The sequence below is a fragment of the Daphnia carinata genome, chromosome 9 (genome assembly GCF_022539665.2).
Source record: "Daphnia carinata strain CSIRO-1 chromosome 9, CSIRO_AGI_Dcar_HiC_V3, whole genome shotgun sequence".
NCBI classification, from domain to species: domain Eukaryota; kingdom Metazoa; phylum Arthropoda; class Branchiopoda; order Diplostraca; family Daphniidae; genus Daphnia; species Daphnia carinata.
In genome coordinates, this window is record NC_081339.1 from 1,626,043 (window position 1) to 1,641,440 (window position 15,398).

General features: G+C 38.4%; 1 pseudogene; it reads right to left on the reverse strand.

The window, feature by feature from the left end:
- Positions 1 to 755: 755 nt before the first annotated feature.
- Positions 756 to 11,371, reverse strand: LOC130688541 (meiosis-specific nuclear structural protein 1-like; annotated as a pseudogene).
- Positions 11,372 to 15,398: the final 4,027 nt, after the last annotated feature.

Sequence of the window (15,398 nt, forward strand, 5' to 3'; positions counted from 1 at the left end):
CCACTTGAAGGTATTGAATTATTTCACATCAAACTTTTTTTTCTGTTTACCAATTCCACAAAAGTCACGATATTTTTCTGCTTTGCATCGAATGCCACACGGTTTGCAACAGCCATGAGAACACTGTAAAGAGTAATTTGTCGTTAAAGTGCGACGCTCCAATTAGTGCCGAAATGCACGTTAAGGTTAGTCACTTCCTTTGCTGAATTTTACCACTGAAATACTAAAAATTCAACTTTAGTGGTATAGAAAGTTTTTACCAAATCATTCTTTTTCTACCTAGACGGTAGAATCTATTGCACCGAAATATTTCGTTGTAATAATGGCCTTTTCCCCTATTGCAACGAAATCTTTCGGTGCAATAAGAGTTTTTTTCCCTATTGCACCGAATGTTTCGTTGCAATAGGGGAAAAAGTTTTTATTGCAAAGAAATCTTTCGGTGGAATAACTTGCGGAGTGACTTTAACACACTCGCGGAGTGACAAAGGTCGATGACAAATAAAAATAATTCGATTTGCATTATGCATGTAGTTAAAGGTAATGCGAGGCCGATGTTGAGGCCTAACAAGCAAAAAGTCCGAACCGCACGAAGACGATATACAAAGACTACAACTATGCCAGATAAGTAAACAAATTCAAAATATATTAAGAAAAGATGTTAACTGTGGAAAATGGTGAGGGGAACGGTGCAAACCGAAAAAACTATCACATAGACATTAGTATTTTCTGGAAAGTAAAGCAGAATAGTTGCCATTTTACCATAAATCTGGATCGTCTTGAATCGGAACGTGCAGGCGGAACTGGGCCTGAATATTTTCTGGTAGTGAATTCATCTCTGTCATGTTCCGGAACAGACCAGGTGGCAAGAAACCAATGAAAAGCGGAGCGTGTTGCTCCAAGATTCTTCTTCTTTCCTGTGCGGTTGCTTCGTCCTCGGCCTGTTGACGCAATTCTTCCATGCGTCGTTCTTCCTTCTTCTCAACGAATTTCTATTTCTTCAGCTGACGTCGCTCTTCGAGTAAGGCCTGCCCTTTCTGCAATTGCGTTAGATCCTTGTGTCTTCGTTCAGCGACCTCTCGTTCGGCCTTTTCCTCCAGCGCGGCTTGCTCCAGCATCTATCAGGAAAATTCGAATCGTATGAAGCCCATTTTGCTAGGTATTAGCTATTAGGGAATCACGAGTATGTGTACCCATAAATGTTTGTTAAGCTCTTCTTCTTTCTGCACTTTCTTTTTAAGTTCAAGTTGGCGCAATCGTTCAGCCATATCTTAATTCCATTTGATTCGTTAGGCTTGAGTCATCTTCTCTAGTTCTTCAGCTTTTTTAGTTTCCAACTCTTCCTTCTCTTCACAGCCGTATGTGATCCATAACTCTTCTCTTTCACGGCGCCGGCGCTAAGTAAATTTCATTGAAATTTTTTTTTTAATGACCTGTTATTTATCACGTGTTTATTATGTACCTCTTCGACTTCCACAGCTTTTTGAAGCCGATGGGGGATAGAAGCACGTTTTTCGACTTTCTCTTTCCTTTGTTGCTGCTGCATTTGACGCAATCAACGTCGTTAGAGCTAGCATTCTTCAATTAATTATCTTCCTCCATTTCAATAAACTTCTGGATAGCGCTTTATTGATTCTGCAATCTGATACAATGTTTAATTCTTCTGCAAGGCGACGCTTCTTGTGCTCTCAATCTTCTCGCTCCCTGGAATTAAAAAAATTTTGTTTTTGGATAACTTTCTCTGAAAACAGCTGATTCCGCTTACTGTTGCTCGCTTCTCAGTTCAGCCATGAGAACTTCTTGCAGTTACATGTCATCCAATTTTCGCTCTTCCAGTATCTCAAGCTGCTTTGCAGCCCTGTATTGTTGGGCTTGTTTCACCAGCTCTTGGTAATGCTTTTCTTTTTTCCATTTCTCATACAGAAATTTCCTAATTTCTAATTCATGATCCTATTTGAGCTGCTTTTCCATTTCTTATTTTTCTTGCACAGTAATTTTCAAAAAGAAAAATTCAATTTACTTAAAAGTAACAGCAAGATGAATGCAGATATTTACAGACTTTTCCCATCACTTTCAAGGATTTTCTTTTCACCCAGTTTCTTCTTTCTCTATTTCAGTATATATGCTATTTCTTGTTTTGATTCCACCTCCCTGATTTCAATGCTACTTTAGATATTCACGCCTTTCCGGTAAACAAGACATGGTGTAAGGATTGGGTTCTGTGTTGTTGCAACTTAACGCACTGTAACGAAGCCAATATACGTCTTCAACTATATTCCTTTTCTGTAGTATCTTTAATAATTAGTTAGTATAAAACATGTCAATTGCAACACCATGTACGCAACGAGGGTGACTCAGATAAACACTTGTTAACTGACTCATGCAGTCTGTACGTCACCAATATCACGCCACGCTGGACGCATCCCTTGATTGGCTGCACGCGTGAAGTCTACAAGCACCTCCCAATCGTGCCAATTTGCCAATATGCAAAGTTTAATCGTGAACCCAAAAGATGGGAAAGATCAGACAAGAACTTGCATCTGAGTAAAGTAGTCGCCCGAATTTATTCTTGTTGCGCTTATCTTTGGTTAGTAGTATTGTGTAGTAAACTGTACTCTTTAGTGTGAACCTTATTTGCCTAAATTGATTTAATTTGCATGTGTTCGTACCTAGTTATTCTTGGGCAGTGCATTTGCCCTTTTCTTAACACTTGTTTCATCTATTTGATTGTGTGTTGACTTCGTGAGCGGGAGGTTATATCGTTCGCTCCCGTGTCGTTTTCCTTCCGCTACCTACTCGTGTTATCACGGTAAGACTTGGTTACAATTGTCTCTGTTTCTTTTTTTAGTTTTCCTACTGTATCTTTATTTCTTTCTATGTTCTTGCTTCTTGTAGTATGCTTAAACTAGAATAACAAATCCATCATTGTGGGAAATACGCCTCCGAGCTCGTTACTTTTTCCTATTGTCTTAATACAGTAAAGTCTTCCCACACGGGAAGATGCTTTACACAACTATACCTGAACGCTTTATTTTTAAGATCTTCGACTGTAGCAGTTGAGAGTTTCCGAGACAGAAACCTGTTCTGAGCACCGCTGTGACTTATCTCCAGTCTATCAAAGATGTTCGCTTTCAAATAAGTGATGTGAATAGAAAAGTGGTAATCGAAGCGTTCAAGATCATGTTATTTATACGAGGCTATTCGTTGCTATGAGTAACAACCCAATGTTCAGGCTAAAGTCCAAACTAACACGTTTTCTACAACGTAAAAAAAATCTATTCATGTATTTTTTTTTAATTTTAAAAATAAAATTTTGATTGAAAATTATTATTTATAATACTTACTTGTTAAATCATCATTTTCAAAAAACTGACTACAATGCTCAATCTGAAAGGAAAGGATGGGCGTTTTCCAATAGTTGGCGCATAGCGTTCACCTTTCAAATGTGGAAATGGGACGTGGAAGGCATTGAATAATGAACCCCATGTTAGTCTCCTATCATAGCTACCCTTAACCATCAAATTAACCTAACGGAGTTAAGAAGCTTTTAAATAAGGTTGGTTGTGAAGCCGCGCAAAACTTTGTCAAAAACCCCTCCGATTCTCAGTAATGAATTCGTGATCCATGATTATGCCGATATTGCCTCATGTGTTGCGATGGTTTTGTCGTCGGCTGATGCTCCAGTAAAAATTTAGTATCTTTATATGAACATTCTTTTGATGATGATTATTGGTTTTACTAGTAACTTTGGGCCTGTCCAGGACCGGGGATTAGGCGGCGCTAGCGTATTTTAACGTTATTTTTCAGAAGATCGATCCACGCCATATTTTCGTCCGTCTACTTTTAATTCTTTTTACAAATCAAGAGTTTCCCTTTCTTGTCCGCCAACCCACTTACTGTTTCTGCCCATCCATATCCTTACTTTCTCTGCCTGCCAAGAAACCAGTTGAAATTCCCGCCGACTCCTTCCCACACAGCACACTGCTGTCCTTTAGATAACCATTTTTGGTCCTCACTGGACTACTAGGACGTCAATAAGACGCGGCGTAATTCTTAAATGACGTGTTTTGGCTGCCTTCTGCACATCTAGATGTCCGGCAGAACGGAGCCCGAGTGCGTCTTTTTACCACTTTTGGACCGCTTAATAATATAATTTTAAAAGATGTGGCTGTGGCTTGTATCGAACACGGGTCTCCCGCATCACAGTCGGACGCTCATTCCACTGGACCATTCTATACTATTAAATATCATTATTTTCAAACAATACAATAGAAACATAGAAAAATACGTTTTTTTCCGACAACAGGTGACAAAATTTTTTTTTTCAAACATAAAGTTAAAGTCGAAATTAAGTTAGACCCTCGATCCTTCAAAAGTAATTAAACGTAAACGTATATTATGTAAACGTTAAAGTATGATTAGTAAATTTTTTAAGAAAATGAATTATTTGAGATAATATTTTTATGCTAAATAAAAAATATTGTTCTAACTCCCTCATTTCAATAAAATTTACAGTATCAACTTACTTACCAGTTTAGTTGTAAAGTATAAAGTTTGAACGTTCTACGTTTGAATTACATGTATGCCAAAACTGGCAACATAGAACTTGACCAAATGTGGGGCTAAAGACGTCAAGAACAGATATAGTGATTTCCTAGGCAACAAACGTGGCTACCGTACATCTATATTCGCGCCTATATTAGGCACATCCTGGTTGTCCTAATGGGACGGATTAAGGATGACTTGTGGCTTTCAATTGTTTTGTGGGTTCTCTGTCCGTAAACCCACACTCTGCCCATCAACCCACTCTCTGCCTGCAAAAATGCCTTCTGTAGGGGCCCATTGACCATTTCATTGCTTTTGCCCGTCTTTCCCACACGATCTCAGCCCATCAAAACGCCCGCTGTAGTTGTCCGGCCACCCACTCTTTGCCTCTGCATGTCGACCCACTTACTGCCTGCAAAACTGTCTATAGTAGTTGGCCGTCAACCAATTCGTTGCATCTGTCCGCCCGCGACCCCAGAGTTTTTGTCCGTAACGCCTCTTTTTATTTACTATATTACATACCTGCCATCTCTGCCCGTCGGCTTACGTGCTGTTGCTCACCCGTTTTACGCAAAGCTCAAGGCTGAAAAATTGCCTAAATCCACATTGCCATCCACATTCTAGCCTTCCAATCCCCATCCCGCCGATTGACTGCAGCCAGCGGCGGTCTGAACGCTATTTCAGGTAGTCCGCTCGCCAGCCAATCACAGCAAATGCATAGCGTGACTGACACAGGCTCCTCCCTTTTCCTTGTTGCTTCATAGAGTACAGATATTATTGATTATTGTTGGCAGACGACCTGTTCTGTGATGCATCACAATGCGACACCTGTTGAAGGACGAATATAAGGATAAGAAGAGACTTACACAACAGGTCTTAAGGATCTTTGTGCTGTGTTCTTCTAAGCTTGAAATGGGTTTGTTGTTAACGCTGTGATTCAGGAATACATTCTAGATGGATGTCTTAGCCACCTGAATCGAGGGCAACTTGTAATCAATGAATTAACTGTTCTTTAATCTCTGGCTCTACTTTATGAATGTTGATAATGAAAACCAAGCTTCATCTATCAAAAGTCAATCAGGGGAAGTTCAATAAATCTGGACAGTTGTATTTCTTTTATGTCGTGACTGTCCTTTGGGGGTGGAGATATCATCTTCCGTGAAGGACTGCTCTTTAGTATTTCAGCTCTTTGGAGGGGCTAACCCAACATTACGATGATCGAAACTCAATGGCTTCATTATACGTAGCAAACTGTTCCTTGGCAGTTGTATTTTTCTCACGCGGCCTGGGCAATTGAATATATAAACAGCGGAATTCACTCTTTCTTTGTATGTTTGATAAGTATTGACATTTAAAATTTATGTTTACTTTTTGTTTTATTCATTCCCACCATTTGCTTCATGTTTAAAAGGTGGCCTTATTCCTAGGCAAACACTATTATATTTAAACTTTTTACCTGTAATATTCAGATCAAATAAACGTTTAAATGTTAGCTTTTTTAGTAACCATGGTCCTTAAAATTTATTTCAATTGCAATACTGTTCAACGCGGAAATTTTTCGGGCAACTCATCAAGTACAATCAAACACAAGGAGATTATATTCCTTTATTCAACAGCTTTTCGGAATGAATGAGGTGATTTAGAGGGTCGAATAGGTCCCCCGCCAGTGCTGTCATTCAGCACAGCGAAACTAAATTCAACATTTTCAACAGACCGAACTGGGAAGAACCGGCAGAACCAATCTTCTTCAGCATCTCCATGTATGGGAAAATTAACATTTACCTAAGCACTGTGTATAACGTGCGTGAACACACCTGATGCATGACGTCTGCATAAAACTAAAGGACGCGCAACACCTACTAAAAAATAGGTGATTATTTACATTCCACTATCCACAATTGGATCGCGTTTGTATTTTTAGGTAAATAAACAGATTTTTGGAAGACGCCTTATTGAACTTCAAAATCTCGAAGTGCAAATACTGAAATGGAATGTAAGCCTTACGTTGCTTGACTTTTTCCAACCCTGATTTTGAATTGAAAAATATCCCATAACGCCATCCTTGCTTGATCTAACTTTTAGTATATAGTTCATGTAATGTTGACAACGTAAACATAATAAACAGATCTCTAGCTCGTTAGGGTATACAGTTTTCGAAAAACATGCTGCCATTGTTCCTCTTCTTTTAACCCACTAAAAGAAGATACAATATCATATGAAAACAAAGAGCTCGTTGCTCAAGGCATTTGTATGTTCGAATACACCCCAATCAGCATATGTTATGCAAGTTCCTGAAAGGAGGAATGGATGAAGATGGATTTTAGAATTAGGTAATCACTTACAAACACGAAGCATAACCATTTACGATGAATTGATTAAATAAACAGCGTAGTACACAGAAATGTATATTTGAGGACAAAACCTGCAACACTGGAATTTTGAGTGAAACTTAACTAAAAAAAATTTTGAATAAAATCTCAAGTTGCCACACGGAAGTGGATGGAGTTGAATAGTTTTAAAAATCTCATCTTAGATTCGCAAGAGAGTCAAATTTGGTTGATTCTCTATCGTGACTTTCTGGGAAACAGCGATGGCATTTAGGATATCTCAAACCTCTTCGGCTGCGAATTTGTCTTTGTGATATTCAGTAGACCTAGCCACGACTGTAGATACATTTTCCAATACCCGTAAACTTCCCCTGGCAAGTGGAGCTCCTACCTTCCATAGCAGTCTTCAGCAGTAGCACGTCAGCCCTTCGAGAAACACCTTTTGCGAGATAATTTTTATACTTTCTTTGCTCTTCAATTATCACCTTCAAGTTGATGAAGACATGAAGCCCGCTGACATTGCATGATGTTTTGCATGTATAGAAAAAGTACGAATAGCAAGGCCCACATGTCTTGCAAGACAACTATATACGATGAAGCTAAGACCGAAGGCGGCATTTTCATGAGAGGGGGCATCAGTACAAAAAAATGTCTTGTCATCAATAGCATATTGATAACGACCCCTCATGAGGCGCTTGTAAACAGTCTCCATGTCAGTAGCACTACGTTCATCACCAACGCTTCGGCAAAGTTCCATCCAAATTTCCAAACTGCGCGACCAGTTCGTTTTCACGCAAGTAAGTCGATATGGCAGAACTCGTTCCTCGCTAAGATGGCGTTGCCGATTTCGCTGTAGCAGAGAGGGGTGGCAAGAAAATTACCGTCTATGTTGTTGTGGTAACTTAGTGCCTGCATTATATCCGCGTAGTCGTAATCAATCGCTGTTTGGGAAACCAGGCCTTTTTGACACAAGAAGCGGTGAATGGCCGGATTTACATAATAGGTGGAACAGAAAAATAATGCTTCTGCTACATAGACTTCATCTTCACTACTTACTTCGGGTCAAACCAACTGTGCTGTTACGTGTTGGGTTGTTGCCGCGTTTTTTGTTCGCTCTTCGGTTACATGCGTACGTGTAGTTTTGCACAGGTAGGCACTGTATAATTGCTTCTGCTTTTTCACATCTTGGATTTTTGTAATAAGACTCGTTAAGAGGCAAATAATGTACACTGTAAATTTTAATTATTATTTCAGCTTTATGGAAAAGGACGAATATCTCTTCCATTGTCAAGTGGGTTTTTGACATGAAATCTATTCTCGTGTCATTCTTTGCTGCAAAAGTAACAGGGATTATTACCGGTCTCATTTTTAGAAATGTTTTTCAGTCATGTTTAACCAAATTTTCTGAAAAGCAAAAACAGAATAGATCATTTAACACATCCCTGATAGAGCTTGGCCTCGGGATTACCTGAGATACAGCTTACTACCAGAAGATTTTCGCGCGGCACGCATGAAATGTTTTCTTCGTATTTTATCATAAATTTTTAAAACTGTCTTGTCAGTAACCAGTTTTCCCTTTCTCGCAGAACTGGTTTATACCCGGAACACTACTTTTTGTATCCTGTAAACAAAAAATTTTCTTGAATACCCATACGAAGGGCAATTGGAACACTTTGTTTCAACCGCAACTTTGCCCATGCGTTTTCCTTTTCCTGCACTCTGGCAACGGAGCTAGCCTACCTTTTAAATTTCCAATTTTGATAAATATCGCCTGCTGACGGATTACATATATCGTCTGCTAACATTTTTAGAATATTTTTTTTTACCACATAGGTTAAACTAAAAAGTTAATAAAATTCAATTATCATTTCTGATGTATGGTTCAAAATTCAAGATATGCTATAATAAAAATGTAGTTTTCATACTAAAAACCTATTTCATTTATTGGTGACTGACTACTTTACAGCTAATTTAGAAAATTAACAAAATTAATTAAAAAATATTTAGCTACTGCAGGAAGATAAAACATATCTAGTTATCTTGTGATTGACACCGCATTATGGATTCCAGTAAAATTTTCATTTTATGCTTACACCATCGAACAGAATAAGACGGTAAAGACTATACGACTTGTAAAGCAATTTTCCACGAGAAAGGATGATTTTACGGTATTAAGACAAATAGTTAAAGGGAAAAACTTTAGAGGCGCTATTTACAATTCCGAATATATTTCTACTAGTATGCAAAGCGAATAAAATTATTGATAGACAATTGTGTAAAATAAATTGGAAACTGGGAAAATAAACGGAGCAACTTAAATCGGGCTTACCGTATTACGCCGTGGAGAGGAGAGTATAAGACGGCACAAGTCGAAATGTAACAAGAGAAAAGACGACGTGTCCGGTACACAGAGAATAGAGAAGGCCCTTACAAATAGTCACTTCATGCGAATATTTAATGAGATGAACCAGAACTCAACGGAAATTTAATAGACAATAACTGATAGAAGAGAACTAATCAACTGTGTTGTGGAAATGGAAAAACTAACTACAGACAAAACTACTAACTAAAAAAAAGGCATCCTTTATGGTTTCAGATTATTAAGAAAACATAGCGATTCCAAATCGATGCAATCAGGATATGAGGCATTTGAGCGTCGCACGACCGGACTCGGACATTGAGTCCAAAAATTCCGCAACTATAAAAGATGCGTAGAAAAAGAGGACCCAGAAAGCAGATTACTGCGATGAAGAAATAATCGCAAAATCGTTTTCTTTATGCGGCTTGTCATGAACATTACTGGCTTCACGAGGTCTTCAAAGAGATCTTTAAAGTTTGATTCCTATAGATCTTCTCCATTGGATCAACGTTGGCCTTTGTTGCCGACGATCCTTTTACTGTCTTAAGACGGATATAAAAGGCCTCGTCTAATGTAGGGTTGACAAGCAAGCTAGACATCATTCCCATTTAGGGCCTGTAGATCTCTCTTGCTGTTTTCGCTCTAGAATCGTTCAAGCCAGTCACTACCCATTTAGTTAGATTAGTAGACTTAGCTTGTGAGAACTCAAGCTTCTTGGATAAGTTTTCTTCGTCGCTTGAGGAGCTCGAATCTGATGAAGAACTTGAGTCGGACGGATTTCGGATTTCGTTCTTCTTCTGAAGAGCCTTCTTCTTTTGTTTGCTGAGAAACAGCTGGAATACAGTATCGCACACATAGTCAATGTCGAGCAGAATTCACTTACAATTCGTTGAAGCGGTGGTGTGGTGTACGCGAGGTCAGTTTCAATCGTCTGAATCGGCTGTTTTTTTTCTCTATAGTTGTTCTGCGGTGGCTTCGTCATCAGAGCCCATTGCTTTTGGTTTAGGCTTAAGCCACCAGCGGATTTTATGTGTTAACTTCCGAAATTTATTTTACTTTTTCGGCTTTACCTTGCCAGTTGCAAAACTCCCGGTGACCTTTTCTTGTTTGTCATGCATCCCTGCAATTGCATCTGCTTGCTGTGTCACGGGATCGTCCTGTATGCTGATCTCTGGTGTTCCTTGGCGACCATCAAGTCTTTTTCGGATCATCACTGGAATTGGAGGTGCCCTACGCACATATTTCGGTCGTGGTGCTTGAACATGCACTATTCGTTTTTCCAGATCTCCCGGTTGCCGGTATGTTCCGATTGGATTTCCACCGGGGGCAAGGATGCCCTATACGATTTGGTGCTGGATCGTAACTTTCCTGCTATTTCAGGACGTTCAAGATCTTTAGGATATTGGTCATGTGGCTCAAAAATGACTTGTTTGGATCGGTAATAGGGGGAAATTCTTTCTCGTCGAAAACGAGGACTTTGTTTGGCCGTTCTCCTAGAAAAGCATGGTCTGAAGGGTACTTTGGTGAATTCACTATAGAGTCGGTCGTTTGACTTTATGGTGCTTTAGATTCCTTACAAGCTTCCTGGTCTTGATGGGAATCTAACTCTGTAAGATAATAAAAAGGAATACTGGCTTCGCTAATGGGTAAAGTACGGAATCATGAACAGGTGGTTATGGTGCTTGACGCCGTTTTGCGGCGACGCGTCTGAAGTTTCTCAGTAAGCGATCCTGAAGGTTGGGCCGTTGACGCGGCCAGTCCGTAGAACTCACGTTTGAAGTCACCTCTCTTGTTCTAGCGGTAACACTTCTGAGGCAGTGTTGTCGTCAAGCTGGATGTTAATATGCAAGTTGCCACCGTGTTTTTGCTTGCAGTTATCTGGCTTATTTTTCTCCATTCTCCTTTTGGTTTCCAAAGCCATTTTTAAATTTGTCTTCTTGGAACCGAGAATAGTGTGGATTTGATGTGGAAGACGTTCAATTACCATCACTGTTTCAGAATCTGATAGGGTCGTTTCGCTATCGTTTACGTCGATATCGTCGTCGATAGCTGAAACTTCTGTAAGGTCTTCAAGGAAATCCGTTTGATCCCTTTTAGGAAACTCTTCTGGTGTGGTGTGGCAGAAGCCTTTACTTTTGCGCATTCCACAGACACAGCCACAGTTAAACGTAATTCGTTCTTGTGTAAGATAGAAATACAGCATTAGAAGAAACAGGCAAAGCGGTATGATTCAAAATCTTATATCCATTTTTAGATTTACTATTATTGTATTTAGCTGAGATGTTGCCGGTGAATTTGGCACCTGTACTAATGGCGTAGCAGCATTTTGCTAAAGAGTAGCAAACCACCCATACCCGGAAAATGCTATTCTACAAAAATTCACCTTTGTGTTATATTTTCATATGAATCCGTTACTCTTAAAATGTTATTTCCGTTAATTGTTTTGCCGATTGTAATGCGCAATCGAGTATTGGATCCATAGGATTTTTACACAGAAAGAAACCATGATGATATTAACGAAGATTAATATTAATTAATATTATCTATAACATTAACTAACGGTACAGGCCATTTGGTCTTCCGTGGTACAATTACGTCTTATTATAATTGCAATAGAAAAAAAACGTAAATAAAAATACGCTTACAATAAATAATTTCGATACCGTCAGTTAAGATTTAAGGAGGTGCGCATGCGCAAATTGTCGCATCGCCATCATCCATTTGTATTGGAAAAACTGCAAGTGGCAACGTTGTTTGTTGTGAAGTGTTTTCTTTCTATTTTCCACGTCCTCTAGTCTTTTTCCGTTCTGTTTCACCACCTGTAAAGAGCCTTTTTTATTTTAACACAGTAAGCTGTTTTGGACGCTTTTACAACTTATTATCCCCATTGCCTGTCGTTTATTACTTCGATTCTAGTTGAAATGGGTATTGTTGCCGGTGTATTGGATTTGGTAGTTTTTTAAGCTTGAAATCAAATCCTCGAAAAACAGGTCCGTCAAATAAAATCCAAATCAAATAGCGCAAAAAAATGAGTTTTCAAATCAAATCTTTGAAGGGGATAGAGACAGTGGTACCCCTTGTCATAATTACTACGTTTCGACAGACCTACCCGAAAAAACGACAGAGGTACCCCGACAGACCTAGCCTTACAGATAACGGAAATCATCTCCCGTTAGACCTACCCCGACATATCTCCCGGAATGGAAAAAACTGAATATTACTAATACTCATTTAACTAAAAAAAACTACCCCGTTAATAATTTATTAAAAAACTCGTCTTATCTACCCATTTGTTTAACTGAGATCGACAAGCCTACCCTTTCGCTGAACACTGATCGACATATGTACCTCTCCGATTAATAAAATCCGACATATCTATCCCTTCGATTAATACAGTCCGACACACCTACCCCTTTGATTAATATAGTCCGACATACCTACTCTTTCGATTAATACAGTCAGACATTCCTACTTCTTCGCTGGAAAGTGATCGATATACCTACCCCTGCAATTAATACACTCCGACACACCTACCCCTTCTGTAAAAACAGTCCGACACTCCTACCCCTTCGTTTTAAATATCCAATTTATCTACCCCTTCGTTTAATAGTGCCCGACGCACCTACTCCGTTATAGGACTTCTTTAAAATGTATTTAGACTTGCTTCAGTCTACCTCTGATTAGCAGCATCCATTTTTAATCACCTCTTTGCTCGTAAGAAGATAAGATGAGGAAACAAGATGATTCTGCTTTCTCTACTGTTTGTATTATTTGACCAGCTATAATATTTTTATAATACTATGAAGTAGATTACAAAATATTTAATTAAGAATTTTCCTGTCTAGTTTCTATTCTGGCCACCGTCTCCAAACTGAAATTCATTGCTTCGAAACATAAAATATTAATGACCTAATTTTTCTGTTTCTATATATACCATATTACCCCGTTTCCATAAATAAGCTGAAGTCTAAAACTCTAAGCGGAACTGGGTGAACCAATTGTTGAAAAAGTCAATAAGGATTGGAAAATAGGTTTGCAATGTAATCTAAAAAACGAAACCCATAACGAAGCCTTTCCTAGCACGGGCAGGATGTTTTCCCATTTTTCCCTATATGGCTCGTACCCTAATTCTATGAATTTTGTTAAATCCTTGCATTTGGGGTCCACAAACAGACTTTGCCGTCAAACCATGAAATGAGTACTGTTGGGATCCATGGGTCGTCTATGCCTTCCAATATAAGAAAATTCCCCCCAAAAAACAAACATTTGGATTTTGGACTGGTAAAAGTAAATTACCATTCATAATTATATCCCATCTTATAACTGTAATTTATATTTAAAAGAAGAACAACTTAAATCGTAAGAAAATAAAAAAACCGTTAAAGTTGCGGCTTCGCGGGGCCACCGGAATCACTGATCCAGCTGGATTATCTCCTAAGCACTCTATCTCTGATTATCTCCGCTAGTCACAGTAAGCTTTGTTTTAGTCGGCTTGACTGTGTGGCCATCATCCTGATCAGCTCGAACGTCCATCTACCACCCCCCGGCGCCAAAGAATAGCAGATGGCCATCCAGACCGCCCAGAGTTTTCCATGACTGCATTCCGCCCAATCATGTTTCCATGATCGCCAAGGAAAAACTTCAGCACTTTAGTTCAAGGTATCGAGTACCCTGTGCCTTGAAGTTAACTCCCTTCTAAGTTTTGGGACGAAAAGTGTACTTCACACTTGGTCACCAGAGGCGCTGCAATGCAGCTTTTTGCAGTTAATGTTTGAAATTGGGTTTTTTTTTAAAACATAATGGCTATCAATTAGAGCGACAAAGTTTTATTCACTCTTTGTACTGTTTATCAAGAATGCTTAGAAATAAAAAAAAATATCATTTACAATTTGAGATCCTGTGTTAAATGCATGATGTTCAAACAAAAAAAAGCTGCATTGCAGCGCCTCTGGTGTCCAAGTGTGAAGTACACTTTCCGTCCCAAAACTTAGAAGGGAGTTAACTTCAAGGGATAGGGAGGGGTATTGAGAAAAATTAATTTTGAAAAAATAACGTTACATCTATATTAAGTAAGGAATGCTATACCTTTTGAGAAAAAAGATTTTTTTTAGCTCAACTCTAAGTATTTTATATAAAATTTTAAAAAACCTAGTCTTAGCATTACGCTTATAGGGAAAAACCGGGTGTGCCTATTTCGTGAACGAGGACCTAGAGCCTTAGCGGTAAGTTCTACAAAAAAAACTAAGTATTAGTGAATTGTAGATCACGACCTAATCTGATCAGCAAAAATTAAAAAAAAAATCTACCTGTATACATTAAATAGCAATGGGAGTATAAAAAACACCGTAGTGCCATAAGAATACACGTAAATGAAGGAGGTGTGCCTAATAATTTGGTGGGTACTGTATATTATCATATGAAATTTTAGTACCGTAAATTCAAATACCAGCATGGTTAAACATTGAAAAAAAACTGTTATGGAGAAAATGTAAAAGTAAAAATAAGAATAAGTATTTGATGTATAATTGCAGTATGAGTAAATTATTAAAAGAAACCGTAGTCCAGTTCACGTACATCAAATTTGTCAGCGCTTTTTAATGGTTAGTGGGCGCTCAAAGAAGATCTGATAACTGAACCATGGCACCAACGCGACCTTAAGTCACGTGCCGTAGCAAATCATTAGCGTGTGCTTTGAACAACAATGGGCCCTGAAGTTCAACAGAAAAAAGCGACACAATTCAGATTTAAAGAAGGTTTGATTTTAAAAAACATCTCTTAGAAATAAATTTAAAAGATATATATATAATGCATCACAATATATTAGATGAGCGAGAACTATATTTTCACGGACTGTTTAAATAAGAAGAAAAAAGTTTTAATGAAAAAATCAAGGATCAACATATAAATGCCTTACACATTATGCTTGCTGAAATAAAAAAGTATACTTATTTCAAATACCTAAATCATTTACTGCTTATTTTAAAATTAACAGTGGTTGGATTATAGTGTGGATGAGTAGGTGCCTGAATACTGAGTTGAAGTACAATGAACAATTCCTGTAGGCAATAGGAACTTATAAATGTGCATGAAGCTGCACTATAGTACAACAATTCCTTACAATTCTCATTCTGTTAATTAAGTTTGTTTACTCATTGATTAAAAGAAAAGAA